The sequence below is a fragment of the Bos taurus genome, chromosome 22, assembly GCF_002263795.3.
Source record: "Bos taurus isolate L1 Dominette 01449 registration number 42190680 breed Hereford chromosome 22, ARS-UCD2.0, whole genome shotgun sequence".
Classification (NCBI taxonomy): domain Eukaryota; kingdom Metazoa; phylum Chordata; class Mammalia; order Artiodactyla; family Bovidae; genus Bos; species Bos taurus.
In genome coordinates, this window is record NC_037349.1 from 47,096,203 (window position 1) to 47,110,156 (window position 13,954).

General features: G+C 40.4%; 1 protein-coding gene across 2 annotated transcripts in view; it reads left to right on the forward strand.

Annotated features, from left to right (window-relative positions):
- The window catches only part of CHDH (choline dehydrogenase), a 92,179-nt gene that overhangs the window by 29,700 nt on the left and 48,525 nt on the right, over positions 1-13,954 (forward strand). Inside the window, exon 2 of one of the 2 annotated variants that reach the window (XM_059879501.1) lies at positions 7,616-7,752. The exons of the other annotated variant lie outside the window; for it this stretch is intronic. The gene's annotated coding sequence lies outside the window, so the exon portion shown is untranslated. The remainder of the gene's footprint in view (positions 1-7,615; positions 7,753-13,954) is intronic. 2 annotated transcript variants of the gene reach the window in all.

Consider the following 13,954-nt stretch of genomic DNA (forward strand, 5'->3'; position numbering starts at 1 on the left):
TGAAGTCCAAGGGACTCTAAAAAGTCTTCTCCAACACCACAGTTCAAAAGCATCAATTCTTCGGCGCTCAGCTTTCTTCACAGTCCAACTCTCACATCCATACATGACCACAGGAAAAACCATAGCTTTGACTAGACGGACCTTTGTTGGCAAAGTAATGTCTCTGCTTTTGAATATGCTATCTAGGTTGGTCATAACTTTCCTTCCAAGGAGTAAGCGTCTTTTAATTTCATGGCTGCAGTCACCATCTGCAGTGATTTTGGAGCCCAGAAAAATAAAGTCTGACACTGTTTCCACTGTTTCCCCATCTATTTCCCATGAAGTGATGGGACCAGATCTACTCATGGTATGTAATCCTTTTTTAATATGTTGATGAATTCATCAGTGAAATCAGTTTGCTTGTATTTTGTTAAGAATTTTTACTTCACTGTTCATAAGAGATATTGGTCTGTGGTTTTCTTGTTAACACTTCTGTTTGGCTTTGCTATCTTGTTAATGCCTGCCTCATACAGTGAGTTCATTTGTCCTTCTCTTCAATTTTTGGGAAAAATTTGAGGAGAATTGACTTTAATCTTGTAAGTCTTTGGTAGAATTCACGACTGAAGCCATTTTGTCCAAGGCTTTTCTTTCTTGGGAGGTTTTTGATTATTCTGTCTCCTTACTGGTTACTGGTTTATTCATATCTTCAACTTATTCATTATTCAGTTTTTGTAGATGGCATAGTCCTGGGAATTTGTCTATTTCATCTAGGTTATTCAGTTTGTTGATACACAGTTGTTCACAGGACTTTCTTATTTGTTTTTTGCTTCTGTAAAGTTGTTAGTGATGGCCCCACTTAAATTTCTGATTTTACCAATTTGAGTCTTCCCTCTCTTTTCCTTAGTCAGTTTACCTAAAGTTTTGTTCAAAAAAAGTTTGAGAATCAGCTTTTGGTTTGACCGTCTCTATTGTTTTTCTGTTCTTTATTTCGTTAATCTGTGCCCTGATCTTTATTATTTCCTTCCTTCTGCTCGCTTTGGGTTTAGTTTACTCTTGTTTTTCTAGTTCCTTAAGATGTAAAGTTTGATTTTTCTGATATCTGTCTTCCTTTTGAATGTGAGCGTTTACAGCTGCAAATTTCTCTCCTTACTCCTGCTTATGCTGCATCTCATATGCTTTGGCATGCCACGGTTTTTTGGATCTTTTTGACAAAATACTGCACTTATTACCTATGTTCGGAAGATACATTCTTAATCAGATACATTCCTAATGAAGATATCAATTATCTTCATATTTGAAAAGAATTTCAGAGTAAATTAATTTTATACAGCATACAATCCAGGGTAGGATTGGGCTCAGGGGACCAATTCATTGTTCACAGAGGACAGAAGCCTCTGCATCCGAACGTTTTTTGAGCTAGTTTAACTTTCAGCTCTGAATCCTGGTCCAAGTCTTGAAATCACAGAAGGCTAGGCATTTGGAATTACTCAGCCCTAGGGATGAGCTTTTAGTTTAGACACGAGGAGAGGGCTTCCTGCACGGGACCAAGAAAGCATCTGCAGCAGAAACAGAAGATGAGGGCAGAGGGGGCTGAACCGAGGGGCCTGGCACGGAGGGAGGCGAGGCGCCCTGTCACAGGCCAGCCTTGCCCTGGGCTCGCTTGTGTCTCCACTCAGTGGGCCGGGGCCGGGTGCTCAGCCACTCCGTTGTTTCTGCCTCTTTGTGGCCCCATGGACTGTAGCCCACTGGGCTCTTCTGTCCGTGGTATTTCCCAGGCAGGAATACGGGAGCAGCTTCACATTTCCTACCCCAGGGGATCTTCCTGACTCAGGGACCAAACCCATGTCTCTTGCGTTGGTGGGTGAGTTCTTTACCACCAGTGCCACCAGGGAAGCCCAGAACGGGGGCATGCCACAGTTTCATTTTCATCTGTCTTATTTACTAATTTCCTATTTGATTTCTTCTTTGACACATTGGTTGTTTAAAAGTGTGTTGTTTAGTGTCTACATATTTGTGAATTTTCCAGTTTTCCTTCTGATACTGATTTCTAGTTTAGTTCTATTATGATCAGAAAATGTACTTTGTATTATTTCAGTCTCTCAAAATTTATTAAGATCTGTGACCTAACGGATGATCTATCCTAGAGAACGTTTCATGTGCACTTGAGAAAAATGTATATTCTGCTGTTACTGAGTCGAGGATTTCATAAATATCTTTAAATCCATTTGGTTTACAATGTTATTCAAGTTCTTTATTTTCTTACTGGTGTTCTGTCTGGTATTCTATCCATTATTTCAATCTGAGTATAGAAGTCTCCATTTATTACTGTATAATTGTCTCTTCCTTTAAATCTGTCAGTGTTTATGTATTTTGAGAGTCTGATGTTAGGTACATATATGAATTGCGTGTTTTAAAGCTTTATGTAAAGGCCTCATTCAAATCATACCATCTTTTTTTGGTATATTTTGAATCTATTTTTAGGATCCAACCATATTGATATGAGGTACTGTAGTTTCTTCATTTTCATTGCCACATGAGGTTTCTTTTTATCTGTACTGTAACTTTTCCTGTCATTTGCATTTCCATATACATTTTGAAGTCAGCATGTCAATTCCTTAAAAAAAAATTCCTGTCATTCCATATAAAATCTGTAAATCAATTTGAGGAGGACTGATATAACAATATTAGGTCTTGCTATTCATGGTATCTCTCTCTGTATATTTTTGGGTCATCTTTAACTTCTGTCAACAATGTTTTGTAGTTTTCAGTGTTTAGGTTTTGCACATAAATATAATCCTAATTATTGCAGATTTCCTGATGTTCTCATAAGTGATATTGTTTTGTCTTGTCGGTTAAATACACTTCCTCACATTTGTTTAAATGTTGGGACTGATGGTACCACACATGTACCAAGAGGCCATGGGAAGTTTTATTATTCCATAAGGGGACTTTCCCTGGTGGCTCAGACAGTAAAGAATCTGCCTGTAGTGCGGGAGACCCAGGTTTGAGCCCTGGGTGGGGAAGATCCCCTGGAGAAGAGAATAGCAACCCACTCCAGTATTCTTGCCTGGAAAATCCCATGGATGGAGGAGCCTGGTAGACTGCAGTCCATGGGGTCGCAAAGAGTTGGACATGACTGAGCAACTTCACTCTCAGTTTCAAGGGAGCTTTCTAGGGGGACAGGATAGGCACCCAAGCTAGTCTGGGATAGCTTGAGTGAAGGGAAGGGGGAGCCGCTCTGGGGAGTTGATCCTATATATGGGATTTCCCATATATGATTTGAGTTTTCATGGTTTGAACTTACCTACTGACAACTAAGGCAGAAATCAGAGCTTTTGTACTGACTTGCTCAGATGTGAGTCAAGAGGGAGAAATGGAGCTTGAAAGCTGTCAATGGCCAAATATAAGAAATGGACTCAGACTCTTCATTACATTTCTTTCCACTTAAAATTTTCATTACTCATTAATTGTATATAAAAATGCCATTAACTTTTGTATGTTAACCTTGTATCTTGTGATATTGCTAAATTCACTTATTAATTCCAGTAGCTTTCTTTATAAATTCCTTGGGAATTCTGTGTAGATGACTGACCATCTTGTCTTTGAGTAAGTAAACACAATTCTTTCTTGCAGTCTTTATGCCTTTTACTTTTAATTAACTAATTAATTAACCTTAAACCCTTCATGAGAATATTCAAACAATGTTGAACAAAAGTGATTAGAGTTAACATCCTGTCTGGTTTCTGATCTCCTGGGGAAAACTTCTAGTCTTTCACCACTGAGTACAAGATCTGTGGATATTTCATAGATTCCCTTTATCTTCTTTAAGTACACAGATTTTAATTTTATGGAAGTTGTACATATCCAAATACTTTCTGTATTCTTATTAAGATGATCAATCATATCTTTATTCTTTTATGGTGTGTTAAACCATAGACTGATTTTCAAATGTCAGATCAGTCTTACATTCCTGGAATAAATTCTAGTTGGTTGCAATATATGCTTTTTGTATGTTGGCTTTGATTTGCTACAGTTTTGTAAAAAAAAAAAAATGGTGCATCTTGGTTCATGATGGGTATATTGGCCTGTAGTTTTCTTGTTATGTCTTTGGTTTTGGTAAGTGGATACTGCTCACCATATAAAATGAGTTGGGGAGTGTTCCTGTCTGTTTTCTACAGACTTGATATTATTTCATCTTGAATGTTTCTTAGCTTTTACCAATGTAGTCTATAGAGTTTTCACTGTGGGAAAAATTTAAAGTATGGATTTAAGTTTTTAATAAATATATACAGCTGTTTATGTTATATAGTTCGGCTTGTGTGAACTTTGATAATCTTTTAAAAAATGTATCCGTATCGTCTTAATTATCAATTGTATTGACATAAAGTTATCATAATAGTCTTACTGTCTATGGAATATGTAGGGATGTTCCCTGTCATTTCCAGTGTTGGTAATCTGTATTATGACTCTTCTTTTCTTTGCCTGGCTAAAGGTTTATTAATTTCATTACTTATTTTAAGAACTGTGCTTTGGTTTTATTAATTTTTTCTATTTTAAATTTGTTTTTAGTTTGATTGATTTCTATTGTGCGTATTACTTTCTTCTAATCACCATGGGACCAATTTTCTTTTTTTCTGACCTTTGAAAGGTGAAAGTATAGGTCCTCAATTTGAGATCTGACTTTTCTAATGTAAGCTTTTTATTGCTGTATTATTCCCTCAAAGCACTGCTTTCCTGCATCCCACACGTTTTTGTCTGTTGTGTTTTGATTTTCATTCACTTCAAACATTTGCTAATTTCTCTTGCGATTTTTTTCTTTGATTCATGGGTTAATTAAAAGAGTTTTAAAATTTTCTTAATATTTAGGGATTTTTCAGATATATTTTTATTATTTATTCCTAAGTCAATTCTTTTGTGGTTAGACAAGATACTTTGTAGCATTTCAGTCCTCTTAAATTTGTTCAGATTTTTAGGATGGCCCTGGTGACCTGCCCTTGTGAAGGACATGTGTTCTTCTGGGTTTTTGGGTGTTCCTGCTAAGTGCTAATTAGGTCAACTTACACTATAATTAGTGTCTTCTTACTGACTTATCTAGTAGTTTTATCTATTACGAGAGGAGAGTTTTGAAATTTCCAAGTAGAGTTGTGTTTTTATTCATTTCTTTCAGTTTTATCAATTATACTTTGTACTTTGGAAGCTCTACTAGGCACACACTTAGAATTGTTTTGTCTTTATGATATATGGACCTCTTCATTATTCTGAAATGTCTTCTAGACCTTGGATAATATTCACTACACTGAAGTCTACATTGTCTGATATGAATGTAGTCACTCTCTTTTTTGTTTAGTATTTGTGTAGTATATCTTTTTTCCACTTTTAAATCTGTTTCTTATGACTTTATATTTGCAGTGGGTTTTCTTTTTTTTGCAGACAGCATTTATTTGACTCTTGCTTTTTTAAAAATCCTATTTGACAGTCTGCATTTTGATTGTATAGCCTGTTTATACTTTGTGCAGTTATTAGTATGGTTGGATTTAAACCTACCATTTTGTTGTTTGCTCTGTCTCCTCTTTGCCTAGTTTCTTCTACTTCTTTTCAATGTTTTATGGTATTTATCTCCATTAGTGGCTTATTTCCTGCAATTCTTTAATTTTTTAGTGGTTGTGCAAGGTTCTGCAATATATATCTGTACTTTAGCACACACCTCCAAATAATATTTCTTTTATACCACTTCATTTATGGTATAAAAACCTTGTATACTTATGTCTGTTCCCTCTCCCATCCTTTGTGCTACTGTTGTTACATAACTGTAATATTACATGTATAATGAACCCTATAATATATTTTAGTACTTTTGTTTTAGTCAAAACTTGCCCTCCCTCCAAGCATACTAGGAAGTCCGCCGGCTGTGCTGGACTCCTGCCTGGGTTAAAGTCATCCTGGGGTATCTAGACAGGGCTTTAGCCCAGTGCTGTTAAGAAGAGCTTTGTGTATTAGCTGTGCTCAGGCAGTAGGATTGTCTTCCCAGGGACCCCTCTACTCTTCAGCTTTGAAAGTAGCGAATCCAATCAGCTGTTGGTGGACCTGAACGTGAAGCCATCCCCGACATGTGGTATTTGGGCTCCAGGTAACGGAAGCTGTACTCAGCAGCTGACTGACTGCCCCCCGCGGTCTGACCGTGGACACGTGTGAGCTTCTTCATTTGAGACGCCGTCTGTTCCTCCGTTTCCTGACACAGTCTTGTCTTAAGCGCTTTCCGTTTTCCCTCCCGTTCACCGTCTAAGCAGATTCTCTTCTGAGGCTGTTTGCTGGACATAGCGTATCCCTTTGCTTTCTGCTTGTGTCTGTGTTCCTTTTCCTTTTTCTCACCTTAGATGCTTTACAGATTTCTTCTTGATGCCGTTCTGGTGGGCTGTGTGTTTCTAGGAAGTTGTCAGTTTCTTCTAGGTTGTCAAATTTGTTGGTGTTTAATTGTTCATACTATTCTCTTATTTATTTTTAATTTAAAACAATTTTGAATTTCTTTTGGCCACACTGCGCAGCTTGCGGGATTTTAGCTCCCTGGCCAGGGATCAAACCTGCGTACTTTTACCACTGTGGGCAGTGGTTAAGTCAGCTGTTTCACTTTCCTCTTTTACCTTTATCAAGGCTTTCTATCTTGTTCCACTGACTTATATTTCTGTTTGTGTACCAGAGCTATAGTGTCTTAGTCACTGGAATTTTCTAGTATAGTCTGAAGTCAGGGGGCTCGATTCCTCCAACTTCATTTTTCTTTCTCAAGATTTCTATGGCTATTCAGGGTCTTATTGTTCCCATTAGTGTTATTATTTTGTGACTACAAATTGTGAATTTTTTGTGTGGTAGTTCTATGAAAAACAGCATTGGTAATTGATTATGGAGTGCATTGAGTCTGTTGATTACTTTATGTAAGTATAATCATTTTCATAATATTGATTCTTCCAATCCAAGAACATGGTATATATCTCCATCTGTTTATGCCTTCTTTGATTTCTTTTATCATTATAGATTTCTGCACACAGCTATTTTATCTCCTCTGATGGCTTTATTCATGGATATTTTCTTCTTGTTGTTGCAGTGGTGTATGGGATTGTTTCCTTACCTCAACATGATAAAGGCTATATATGAAAAACTCATAGCAAATGTTATTCTCAATGGTGAGAAACTGAAAGCATTTCCTCTAAGATCAGGAACAAGACAAGTGTGCCCACTCTTGCCACTATTATTCAACATAGTTTTTGAAGTCTTATCTACAGCAATCAGAAAAAAAACAGAAAAGGAATCAAGATTTCAGGAGAAGTAAAACTCACTGTTTTCAGACTGCATGATACTGTACGTAGAAAACCCTAAAGATACCACCAGAAAGTTTCTAGAACAAATCAAAGAATTAGGTAAAGTCGCAGGGTACAATATTAACACACAGAAACCCCTTGCATTCCTATTCACTAACAATGAAAAGTCAGAAAGAGAAATTAAGGTATTTTGTAATTTAGAGACCCATTTTCAGACTCTTTTTCTCCATCCCCCAGCCTGTATAAAGACCAGTCAATGTTACAATAAAGTTAGAAATTTTTCCCTTTTCATCAGATTTATTTTTAAAAAATTACCAATTTTTAAGGATTCATTCCAGAGATGTTTTTTCTGGCTTAGAAGAGGACCCTCCCACGTTGAGTAATCTGAAACCAAGAGCGCTCCTAGAAGTGAATGAAGCCCAGCATCCCAGAAAAACTTAGAGGAGGATTTTGTCAGAAGTGGGTAAGAGTATACCCTGAATTCCTTTCTCACCTAATGGGATTCTGACCACGCTCGACTCTCCCAGGAATTAACCAGATGTCTCTGGTCATCCCCGTCCCTTGCAAGAGGGGTCCCCAGTAAGGGGCCGTTTGAACCCATGCATTGCTAGGACTCCCCTGAGAGGGGTCTGTTGTCTATAATGCTTATGTCCTATAACAGGTTTCCTGATGCTGAGTTGGATTCCTTGAAATTGGGCATTTATAAAGCCTAGGAATGGGGGCTGCTTGGACGTGGCCAGCGCAGTAAGTAGTCTGTCACTGCGTAACGGCAGCCAAGACCCGGAGTGAAGGATCTCCTAGAGGCGCAGAAAGGAACTCCTGGAGAGATTGGAGTTGGCACAATGGAAAATGGCCCAGGGGTCAGGATCTGAGGCCTAGACGTAGGAGTATTCCCACAGGGGATATTATGGACACAGAGTAAGGTGGGAGACTGGAGAGCTCAAGAACCTCAAACCCTTTCCCCTGTATGCTGGGCGGTTGTGGTAGAATTGGAGAAAGCCTGACGATTGCATCTGACACAGTCAACCGTGAGCTGGACAGTGTTTCCCATATAATTTAAGATACCAGCTCAGTTAGTTTAGGATCTCTCTTTGGGATGCTCCAGGGCCCCTGTAAAGCTTCCAAAGTTGCTAGCAGGAGATCAAAAGAACTTTAATTAGTATTTGATATTTGGGAAGTCAATCAAAAATTTCAAGAAATTTTAAAAGACCCAGTTAGAATCAGAGTTCACAGTGAAACAATTATTCCTTGAATTAAGGTGAAAAAAAGATTTCAAAAGTAAATACACGTCAGTTGAAGGCACAAAAATGCACACAATCTGTTATCAAAAGCAGCATTCCAGAAAAACTTTCATCTCTTCAGAGAGACCAAATTTAGTTTACATCAGCCTATGATAAAATCCATTTGCCTAGTTTAAGTTTAATGCAACCTTTGAAAATTCTGATGACGTTCAACATTCTTTTCTCCATGTTCTATTTCTGCCCAGTTTGCTGCTGCTGTTCTTTAGTCCCTTAGTTATTTCTAACTCTTTTGCAACCCTACGAACTGTAGCCCACCAGACTCCTCTGTCCATGGGATATTCCAAGCAAGATTACTGGCATGATTTGCCATTTCCTCCTCCAAGGGATCTTCCCGACTAAGGGAATTGAAGTCATATCTCCCCATCTCCTGCATTTCAGGCAGATTCTTTTCTAGCTCAGCCCCCGGGGAATGAAGCCACCTTTATCCCAGTTACATTTACTTAAAAATCTAGTCTTATCATTTCATTTTCCCTGTTGACAAATTTCATAACAAATATGATATTCATTTACTGACTTTCAGTAATCCTAGGTACAATGAGAATATTATACTTTATGCTGATGAGTCTAAAGGCAGGTCTGTTAATTAATATTAAACCCATAAATTTAAGCCAGAAAAGTTAATCCCTACAGAACGAGAGATCTCATAGTTCTCCTGCTTGAATTTAAAATGGCCTTTTCTTCAGTCTTGGGGACTACAGATGAATCAGGCAGTTTCTTCGAACAAAGCAAAACAGTTAAATTGCAAAGGGCAGAGGAGGGGGAAATGCAAGCTTCTTTCTAAAGTCCCAAGAAGTAACCCAAGGCTGGAGTGTCCGGCAGTGTGGGCTGTATATGTATTTCAAGATTTAAATGCTCTAGTCTGCCCACAGTCTTGGCAGAGACTTGGAGGAGCATTTGAAGAGAAAAGAGTACATAAAACAAAGACGCGGATGACAAAACCTTGAAGACACAAACAAGTTTGTAGGGTAAAGGCGATGGGAGTGCATGTATAAGGATCAAGGGTGAGGTACAGCGGGGAGGAACCAGTAAGACTGAAAAAGTGAGAGACAGGAAATTAAAGGCGAAAATACTAGGGCTTACAGCTGCAACTGATACCAAGTTTAAACCTGAATGACTCTCATAAATCTCCCTTCAGGGGAGCCTGCTGCACCAGGGTCTGCAGGGCCTGAGGCGAGCCTCTCCCACCCCTGCTTGTCTCCTATCTAGATGAGCTGTTGGCAGCCAGAGGGAACAGGTCACAGAAGTTGAGAGGAGGGAGGCTGTAGCTGCCCGACATCCACTGTCTCAGAAGGAGAGAAGACAGGACAGGGAGCAGGGAAGTAAAGAGATTTCAGGGGAGGGAGAAGGACAAGGGGGAGGGGAAAGTGTTCTTTGAATGAGATCCTGAGACCCCCAGGGGCCAGGAAAGCTGCCTTACCAAAAGCGGTGACACCGAAACAAGAGGCTCATGTGGCCCCTTGTCACCCACGAGGAAGCTGCATTCAGTGGCTAGGTCCTTTCCCCAGAAGGGGACAGCTGCCCCACCTTGGGAGCCATAAATCTGATAATGACTAGGGTTCTTGGCCTTCTCAAATCAGTACAATTTGTTTAGAGGCCAGCAAGAAATCAGGCAAGGTCTTATTGGTGCTCCTGAGCCTGCTGCCGAAGGGAGCAAAAGTCCAAGTTCCCTTGCTTCCGCCCTGAGTAGGGGCCAACCCATTCCTTATGTGGGATGAGGGTAGGCGTGTGTCCAGGAGTTGGGCTGGAGACACTGGCTGAGCTAGTTTGCCCCTGGTGGTGCTGAGTGCAGGGGACAGTCTCAGTACCCGGTTTTTACTCCCACCACCTTTTTTTTTTTTTTCTTTTTTTGGCTTCCAGCTCTTTGCAAATAGCAGTTAGGGTTTTTGTTTTTGTTTTCTTTGTCTCTGTATGTTTTGTGCCCCAGTTTGTCCCAACTACACACAATTATTTTTATTCCCATACAGTTCTTTGTATTTCATACCTTAGTAATGGTGTGTCCAGGTGCAGGCTTCATACCATTGCAGCAAAGGGTCCCAGGTCCATGTGTCTCATTTCACCTGCAGAGACTCTACACCCTTATGAAGGCATATGGGGCTGAAGTTCTCTTCTGAAACTTCTTCCTGCTGAACAGGGCTGCAGACCCCAGTCTACCATAGCGGTATAGGGGTCACTCAATGACTGTTCCAGGGACCTGTAGGGACCTGGGCCACTTTCGGTGGAATGGTTTGAATTCCTTGAGCCATCATGAGCCCTGATGCAAACTGTTGCATCCTAAAAGACACAAACATAATCAAAAAGTTAATAAACAAGTGTTAAAAATGTGAAGTACAATAGCTATTTCAGGACCTAGAAAGGGAAGACATCAGGGTAACTTTGGGAGGGCTGTCTTAACTGTTGACCAGACGGGGTGATGTTACCCCTGCCAAGAAGTCATTCTGCTTAGATATTTATTTTTGTTAATATATTTTCCTGGGCTCCAAAATCACTGTGGATGGGTGATTGCAGCCATGAAATTAGAAGACGCTTACTCCTTGGAAGGAAAGTTATGACCAACCTAGATAGCATATTCAAAAGCAGAGACATTACTTTGTCAACAAAGGTCCATCTAGTCAAGGCTATGGTTTTTCCAGTGGTCATGTATGGATGTGAGAGTTGGACTATAAAGAAAGCTGAGCACTGAAGAACTGATGCTTTTGAGCTGTGGTGTTGGAGAAGACTCTTGAGAGTCCCTTGGACTGCAGGTAGATCCAACCAGTCCATCCTAAAGGAGATCAGTCCTGGGTGTTCATTGAAAGGACTGATGTTGAAGCTGAAACTCCAATACTTTGGCCACCTCATGTGAAGAGCTGACTCATTTGAAAAGACTCTGATACTGGGAGGGGTTGGGGGCAGGAGGAGAAGGGGACGACAGAGGATGAGATGGCTGGATGGCATCACTGACTCGATGGACGTGAGTCTGAGTGAACTCCGGGAGTTGGTGATGGACAGGGAGGCCTGGCGTGCTGCGGTTCATGGGGTTGCAAAGAGTCGGACACGACTGAGCGACTGAACTGAACTGAATGTCTAACATGTTTCTCTGTTTTCGGCGTGGAAGGTCTGGACCTGCTGGACCCAGGTCTCCTCTGTGGACTGAGAAGTCTCACCCACAGGTTTACAACAGTAGGGAAGACAGCAGAGCACTAGAGGAAATATGGCATAAATCAGCACGAATGAAAAGAAAACAGTTAAAAGAAAATAAAAACTTCCTGCCAGAAAGGTTTACTGTACCTTGTCAGGTCCAGGAGAACAAACTGGCGAACCAGTTTTCAGTTTCCCCACCCATATCAAATAGCGTGGTTTAGTGGCTAATTGCTAAACCACATAACTTGTGCAGTTTTCCGTGTTGGTTTCTACTGGGAAGAGGTGTTGACATATGTGCTCAAAAAGTCTTGGCCATCTTACGTACCCCGCCTTTCCCTGCCAAAAGATAATCAAAGGTCAGTTTCCTTTTGATGCCTAGGGCAGTGACTGACGGCTACTAGTTTTGAGTTTTGAGCCACTTCTGTAAGATGACAAATGCCAGCCCCATATTTTATAGGGGAATTTTTTGCATCCATAAGCCCTTTTTCTTTCCAGATAGCTACATGGGCATGTGTATAGAATAAGGAAGGCATATTTCGAGTCTGTTCAGTTCAGTCGCTCAGTCATGTCCAACTCTTTGCGGCCCCATGGACTGCAGCATGCCAGGCCTCCCTGTCCATCACCAACTCCCAGAGCTTCCTCAAACTCATGTCCTTTGAATCAGTGATGCCATCCAACCATCTCATCCTCCGTCGTCCCCTTCACCTCCCGCCTTCAATCTTTCCCAGCATCAGGGTCTTCCCTAAGGAGTCAGTTCTTTTCATCAGGTGGTGAAAGTATTGGAGCTTCAGCTTCAGCATTAGTCCTTCCAATGAATATTCAGGACTGATTTCCTTTAGGGTTGATTGGATGGATCTCCTTGCAGTTCAAGGGACTCTCAAGAGTCTTCTTTAACACCACAGTTCAAAAGCATCAGTTCTTCAGCATGCAGCTTTCTTTATAGTCCAACTCTCACATCCATACATGACTACTGGAAAAACAATGGCTTTGACTAGATGGACTTTTGTTGGCAAAGTAATGTTTCTGGTTTTTAATATGTGTCAAGGTTGGCCATAACTTTTTTTCCAAGGAGCAAGTGTCTTTTAATTTCATTATCATTTAAAGTCACCATCTGCAGTGATTTTGAAGCCCCCCAAAATAAAGTCTGTCACTGTTTCCACTGTTTCCCCATCTATTTGCCATGAAGTGATGGGATCAGATGCCATGAAATTAGTTTTCTGAATGTTGAGTTTTAAGCCAACTTTTTAACCCTCCTCTTTCACTTTCATCAAGAGGCTTTTTAGTTCCTCTTCACTTTTTGCCATAAGGGTGGTGTCATCTGCATATCTGAGGTTAGTGATATTTCTCCCAGCAATCTTGATTCCAGCTTGTGCTTCCTCCAGCCCAACGTTTCTCATGATGTACTCTGCATATAAGTTAAATAAGCAGGGTGACAATATACAGCCTTCATGTACTCCTTTCCTGATTTGAAACCAGTCTGTTATTCCATGTCCACTTCTAACTGTTGCTTCCTGACCTGCATACAGATTTCTCAGGAGGCAGCTCAGGTGGTCTGGTATTCCCATCTTGTTAAGAATTTTCCACAGTGTGTTGTGTTCCACACAGTCAAAGACTTTGGCACAGTCAATAAAGCAGAAGTAGATGTTTTTCTGGAACTCTCTTGCTTTTTTCAATGATCCAACAGATGTTGGCAATTTGATCTCTGGTTCCTCTGCCTTTTCTAAATCCAGCTTGAACATCTGAAAGTTCACAGTTCATGGACTGTTGAAGCCTGGATTGGAGAATCTTGAGCATAACTTTACTAGCGTGTGAGATGAGTGCAATTGTGTGGTAGTTTGAGCATTCTTTGGCATTGCCTTTCTTTGGGATTGGAATGAAAACTGACCTTTTCCAGTCCTGTGGCCACTGCTGAGTTTTCTAAACTTGCTGGCATACTGAGTGCAGCACTTTTACAGCATCATCTTTTAGGATTTGAAATAGCTCAACTGGAATTCCATCACCTCCACTAGCTTTGTTCATAGTGATGCTTCCTAAGGCCCACTTGACTTCGAGTCTGTAGATCCGTTTATAATTTTTCTTTCCCCCAAGGTTTAGGCTCGAGTTAGGGTTATTAGCTCAGCCTTCTGGACTGAAGTGTCAGGTGGCAAAGGTTTTGCTTCTATCTTCTGTAGCACTGTAAGTGCTCACAGTAGCATATGCCTGCCCTCCTGATCCCATCTTTAAGGAAACTACTGCCTTCAGTAA